Consider the following 7,473-nt stretch of genomic DNA (forward strand, 5'->3'; position numbering starts at 1 on the left):
ATGTGCATACTGTGCGTATTGCCTCGATATCCATCTCTGCTTACCATGCTTGTGAATTAAGGTATATCGAGGCAATACGCACAGTATGCACATATGCCAATTAGAGACTGACCAGTTGCAGTCCGAAACACATCGGTGGGAAGATCCAAACAAACAATACCAAGTGAATTCAAACTTCACCCCATCGCACAAGCAAGTGGCTATCAGGACTCAGTGGCCGAGTGGATAACGCGATGGCGTTTGAAGCGAGGGTACTGGGTTCGAGTCCCATAGTGAACATCAACTCTGAGATTCAGCTACATCCAGCTGACGAGTCCCAAATAGGACGAAACGCGCATCCTGGATTCCACTGCTAGCCACTATCCATCTCTGCTTACCATGTAAGTAAGTAATGTTATAAATGAAACTAAATTTTTTTTTGGAAAATTTCTTATTATTAAAAAGGTAATAATACAGCTATAAATTATCTAAAAAACTAAAGAAGGACAATACAATATGAAAGTAATTTTACTTTTATTACTAATAATTAACACATTATACTCTATTTGGATTGAAGTTTGTGGTCAATTGAAAACCAAACGAATAATAATGGTAATAATAATAATTAACATTATTATTATTATTATTATTATTATGTAGGGTATGTATTCAATATAGACGCTTAATTTGTAAATAAACGCCTCCTTATAATTGTATTTGTGTGTATGTGTATTTATATATTAGTGAGTAGTTTGGTTCTAGAGATGGTCTATAATATACACTGAATGGATAATTGATATCAGTAAACAAGTAAGATAATAAGAGAGAGAAAACAAAAGTAAAATACAATAAGAATTAATTATGGTTACATTGTCTAGTAACATGTTGTTGCCTGTGTACATTTTCTTCTTCTTCTTCTTTAGTATAAATATTCAAATGAATTGACTTATTTGTATATTTGAAACTTATAAAGTTATAAATTATAATTGTCTCTATTATGAATAGGTTAGTTTTTAATTGTCAAGAGAATACTTTCTAGAATGAAACAGAATACATTTGATTTGTTTACTTTATAATAATCTAATAAATAGTTATTTTATATAGTTGAGATCATGAGTCAATTGAAGCTATACCACCATGGAAAACCTGGAAACAATGGACGGCCGTTTCGTCTTATTGTGGGACTCCTCAGCAGTGCGCATCCACGATCCATGTTATTTCATTTATGATATTCATATATATATATATATATATATATATATTTAAACTAAAGGTAAAAGAAATCATTGTCAACTTCAAAGATGCCGACTAACTGATGAGTTTTAAGTAAACTATTAGTAAGTTATATGATTGATCAATAGTCAATACTTACTATAGGAAATAAGAAATAATTTCTTTGATTAATATAGGAAATAACAATTTAAATATCGACCAAATGTTATACTGTGAACTCTATGGTACTGATAGAATCATATTGAACTTCTCAGTGTGGAAAATTTCTATTATTCTACACACATATCTATACTTGATTGGTCACTAAGTAGTTACTATGTATGTTTAGTTTTTTTAATGTTAATCGAATCTTGTCAACCAAGTTGTAATGTGAACATTAGTATCAGTGACTTGATATTGAGTTCACTATGTTGAGATGTTAGGTAAGTCATGACGAGAATACTTCAGTGGTAAATACACAAACAGCGAGAACTGGTGCCCTGCGTTTGAATCACATAGAGAGTATAACTTCTCTCAAGAATACAGACGCACCTTTTAAATAGGTGTCAATGAGAATGAAACGTAGGCCAAAAGTATGTCCTGATAATTACCTCCAACCACCCGACATCTACAGCATAGTCTGTGCTTCATAGTTGATTGAAGTGTGAGTGCCTTACTAACCAATGCGTTCTTAAACACCTTAATATGATTCACCTTTTAAGTTGCTGGTAATTTATTGGTCAAAAGATATAAATAGCTGAATGTATAGTTTATCATGACTTTTGATTGTGTCATAGATTATTTTTTTGTATCCTACTAAATTCACTTTTGTTCAAAATGATTTCAGAACTATTCCGATTTTAGTTTTCACCTCCTTATAAGACTTAAATTGGTGAGTATATTCAGTTGTTTTTTTGTTTTCTTTTTGACATTTTCATTCATTAAACTCACCAACACAAACTACTTGAAGACCGAATAATTCCTAGGAAAAAAACGTATAAACAGAGTAATGATGAACCTTTTTAGAAGTGACATGCATGCTATGTTAATAAATTTAAATTGTTGGTAAAATGTATTTGTTGAAGTTGTTGGGTTTTATAATTCGAACTATGGACAAACATTAATTAAACAACCAAAGGGCATTTGGAAGCACTAAATGGTTATTTCACCCTAGCATCAAAGTTCTCAGCAGTACTCATCCATGAAGTCACCGGGGATCGAGTCTAAATCTGCTTAAACTTTAAACCACCGAAAATCCTTGTACTGGTAATAAACTTCTGTTTACTAGTGGCTAATTTTAATAGATAATTCCTGGAGTTGTAGCGATAAGCTACGACCAGAGGAGTTCAGCTACATTAACTGAGAGGTACATCAATGGCGGTGACACAATATCACGAACTGACTGTCATTAGGAATGTGAACCAATCGGAAGTAAGACAGTGGCCTAAATGTTAAGGGCTCGTCGAAAGACTTGATTCTGTGCTCAAAAGCCAGTGGAGTCTTGTAAATGCATTTCTGAGGAGTCGCAAACTAAGATGAAATGGCCATCTAACGATCTCCGGTTTTCAATAGTCGTATAACTAGTTTCAGGCTGTGAAGTAAACTATAAGAAATATTAGTTACGATTATGAAAAGGGTTCTGACACGCCCTGATTTGTCGTCCATAAACTTGATCATATATTTCTTTTAAAATTTGGAAGCATGCACTCCTCAATTCTAAAATTAATAATTTTTGGAAATGGGCTACTCAGATTTTCAAGTTAACATTTAATTTACCTGTCAAACTTTAAAATAGTTTATATGATTCAAGGATATCAACTGTATTCAGAGGAGAACTGCAAAACACTGTGATCCTTTTTTAAGATTTATTCAACATCAGTTACCTTTTACCACTCAACGATTGAATTCCTTATTCGAATAGAGATTAGAAACCTTTATTATAGTCTCTTAGTTCATTTCTAATCGTTACCAAAATGTTATTATATTTTTTATTAGAAAGAGGATCTTGTAGTAAATTAGTAGTTGAGTTGATTAGAGCTAGACCACCATAGAAAACGTGGAAGCACTGGACGACTGTTTCATCCTATCATGTTGCTCCTCAACAGTGTCCATCCACGAACACGCTAGTAGGAATCAAACCCAGCACCTTTGGTCTCGCACGCGAACGCTCAACTCCTAGACCACTGAGGCTGTACCCAACAATGTTAATGTCTAATTTCAACCAGTCCACGAATCGTAGATTCACACTGCTGAGGAGTCCCATATTAGGACGAAACGGTCTTAATAATAATATTTTATTTCATGATATATCTTTAAATAAGCTACATTTTAATAACGTGTTTAGCAGACTCTCATTCAACCTAATGTACATGAACCATAATCAAAGTTATTTCTAAATCATCCACCAATCACATGTTTAAATATTTCTTTCTTGTACACATGAACACATACATGATAAATCGCTTATTGAAAAAAGGATTATAAATGGAATTGTCTCATTTTACGAGATTGACACACATTTCCCCATGATTTATGAAACTGACTTACATATGGGTTATTGTCATGCTACTACTACTACTTCGATCACAACAATATTACGTTGTGAATACATGATTTAATTTTTTTTTCATCCGGGTTATATTGATTGAACTTCTGTGTGTGCAATGTGTGTGTGTTGGAGTTAACAACGGTGTATCACATCACTGTTTCACCATCACACTTATCACTGCCATCAAAAAAATGTCATTAATTTTTTTTCTCTCTATTCTCTAAACTTTTTATGTCGCTTCAGGTTATAACATCTATCCACTATCTCATCAAACCTATTCTTAATTAAAAATGATATTAAATAAATTAGATAGCTGAATGCATAGTATGATAAAATACTGAGATTTTTTCTGAAAAGAATTGGATTAAACGGATTGATTCATGAAAATTGACCTTTGTATTTGACCCATTATTGTTTGTACTCTTATCATATATAGATATACATACACAAACATAATCATGAAGACAGACACGGGTATAAACATGTGTTTCACCATAATGTGAACTTCCGTGTTTTCTTTACCAGCTAATCAAAGGGTACCCGGATATTAAAAGATTGAAAAATGAGGAAAATTCTGAACGATAATTGTTAATATGTATATATATATACAGAGAAGGGGAGAGTAAAAAAATAAGAATTGTCTTACTATGCGATACCACGTGGCTATAGTTACAACAATCAGTGCTTATTATTCCGTGACTATTGATATCTATTCAATAAATCAAATGAATACTGTAAAATGTTGTGTTATTACCTACATTTGTTCCTATCCGATGTGAATTCGACTATCGTAAAAAATAAAAACAGTAGTAGAGCTAACCGAGTTGACAATCAAACAGTAACTAACTAGACTTTGAGTGGATTAACGAAATCTTACTAGTCTCGAGACTAGGTACGTTTGACTGTGCACGCTTAAGATCTCGTTTGCGATTTAAACCAGGATCACTTATTTCAACGATAAGCAATATACTATTCAGCTGTCAAGTCAGAACCCAGTGGTCAGCACTTTCAATTCTGGTGAATTTATGGTAGAGTGCAGCTGTTAATCAATGTTATTGGAGGGTAACTACCTGACTCTACAATGTTTGTATATATAATTATATTACTTTTTATTAATAAAAAGTAGTAAATTGTGTATGCATGCAAATTAGTCTTCTATTATCTAGAACATAGTTTTAATTAGAAAGCAAATAAGTTTGTTTATATTTTTGCAAACTAAATTCAGTCCTAAAAGAAAATATTAGTTTTGTTTATAGAAGAGATAGATTGCAACTAGTAGTGAAATCCAGAATGGCTTTTTTATCCTATTCGGGACTAATCATTTAGATGTACCTTCATCCAAGTATTCGTATTTACACTAGGACTCTTTTACTAGCCACACTTCATGTCTCCGATAAAAGCTGTGACGAAATGGCTGTATTAAGACAATTTACACAAACTAAACATATGCCGACTAAGATTTATCGAGATTCAGTCATGAATATCAACAAGAGAATGATTCGAACCATTAGAAAATTAATTTTAATCTATTCTTAAATTACACTATTTACAACTAGCTAAATCGTCAAACACAAATAAGATCAAATTTAAATGATGATAAATATGCTACTTTTAAAATTATAAGCTTAAAATCAACCTTTATTATGCTGAAAAATAATATGTAATAAAGTATGGACATTATCATAACATTTAGTCTCGGATCAAATAATCCAATACAGGTAAACTGAAACACTGAGACAGAAGATGAATAAAGTTTTGTAAAAATCTACAGCAATAATCACCAATCTATGGATTACTTGATGATCCGTTGTACTAGACTATATTTTAGACAGTGAATCCAAGAAAATATCTGTCATGTTTCATAACTACACCAAAGCAGTCACGGTTTTTTATTTCAATATGTGGCTATCAGGACTCAGTAGCTAAGGGGATAATGCGATGGTGTTTGAAGCGAACGGTATTAGGTTCGAGTCCCAGAGTAGACATAAACTGTGAGATGCAGGTACATCCACCTAACGAATCCCAAATAGGACGAAACTCATGTTCTAGATTCCACTGCTAGCCACAACGTTCTAGCAATATATAATTATTCGTCATGCTTTTGTTAGTTTCCCCGAAAATTCATTTCAGTTTCAATAAAAAAAGATAATTCTGTTCACAACAAGTTTATCTGCAATAAAAGTAGATAACAATATAGCAAACTGCTTTTGGAGTGAATAATTTCACTTCCGAGAAATGGTAGTAGCCATTATTAGTAACTAAACTAAATCATCAAATCAAAGTGTTTGCATGTGGCGAAACCCGTATTGTTTAGGTGATTTAATTTATATTATCATTGATTCACATATATTTACATTTGAAAGTAGTAATTTCTATATGATGCAGGATCTGATAATCTCCAGAATAACAGTGAAAGCTATATAATTACATTATCTCGTTTAAAGAACTCACCAACATTGAAAGCATTTACTCAAGTTATAAATCATTTTAATTATTTCAATTAATATCATTTTCAGTAGTTGAGATCATGAGTCAATTGAAACTAGACCACCATGGAAAACCTGGAAGCACTGAACGGCCATGAAGTTTAACCGGGTCTGTTGTGAGATAGAAACTCACTGAAGACAATGGTGGATATGTCGCTCAATTTCATGAATCGGTTGAAGTTAGACATTAACACCGTTGGATACCGGAAAACTCAGTGGTCTGGAGGTTAAGCGCTCGCGTGCGAAACTGATAGGTTTTGGGTTCAAATCTCGTGAGGCGGGATCGTTGATGCACACTGTTGAGGAGTCCCACAATAGGACGAAACGGCCATCCAGTGCTTTCAGGTTTTCGATGGTGGTCTAGTTTCAATTTACTCATGATCTCAACTATTGAAATTACTATAATATCCACAAAACTCCTGATATTATTATTATTTTCTTAAGCATGCGACAAAACACTTAACAAGTCACAAACTATGAAGTAATGTTTACTAGCTATCAAACGTTACCTGCTATTTATGTACAATGAATCTAAATAAATCAGCCATACAAAGTTAGTAATTTATTATTAGATACAAGTCACTGCAGTGGGTTGAAAACATATGAATGATAGTATAAATATTGTTGATTAAACGACTGAAGGAAAATATCATTCGCTTGTTTTGTTTCCGATTTTAATTTTTGACCGAATTCGAGTAATCTCCACAAACTGTATATCTTACCGAAAAACATCTGTTTATAAGTGACTACCTTGGAGAAGAACTAACGTTTTAATAAGAAGTAGTTAGCAGTAAAATTCAACCACATAGAGAATCAAACATATATCACGGATTGTATTCGTTGACTACAGCTCAATATCTCAAATCAAGTGAAGTCAGAAATGTAAAAAACGAAACTATGACTTGTTCCCTATATCTATTGCATTTGATTTCCTGTGGGGTTATGAGTATACACTTCAGAGATGTTCTAAATAATACAGAACAGCTATTCAGTCCAACTTGATTTTAACATGGAGTTTATCAGTCCATAATGAAAACTGACTTCAGATTTGATTGCCTATAAAAGATTCCAACATTATGAATGTAGGTGATCTAAGTAGAATATTTTGAAAAAAAAAACTTTATCAAGATACTGTCAGTGAACATTAATCTACAAATATCTTAACCGATATAAATTAGTCCTTAACTAGTGAATAACTACATAAATCACTACTTAATTATACCACATATTATTGCTTTTCACTTTCTA

Source organism: Schistosoma mansoni, chromosome 2 (assembly GCF_000237925.1).
Source record: "Schistosoma mansoni strain Puerto Rico chromosome 2, complete genome".
Lineage (NCBI taxonomy): Eukaryota > Metazoa > Platyhelminthes > Trematoda > Strigeidida > Schistosomatidae > Schistosoma > Schistosoma mansoni.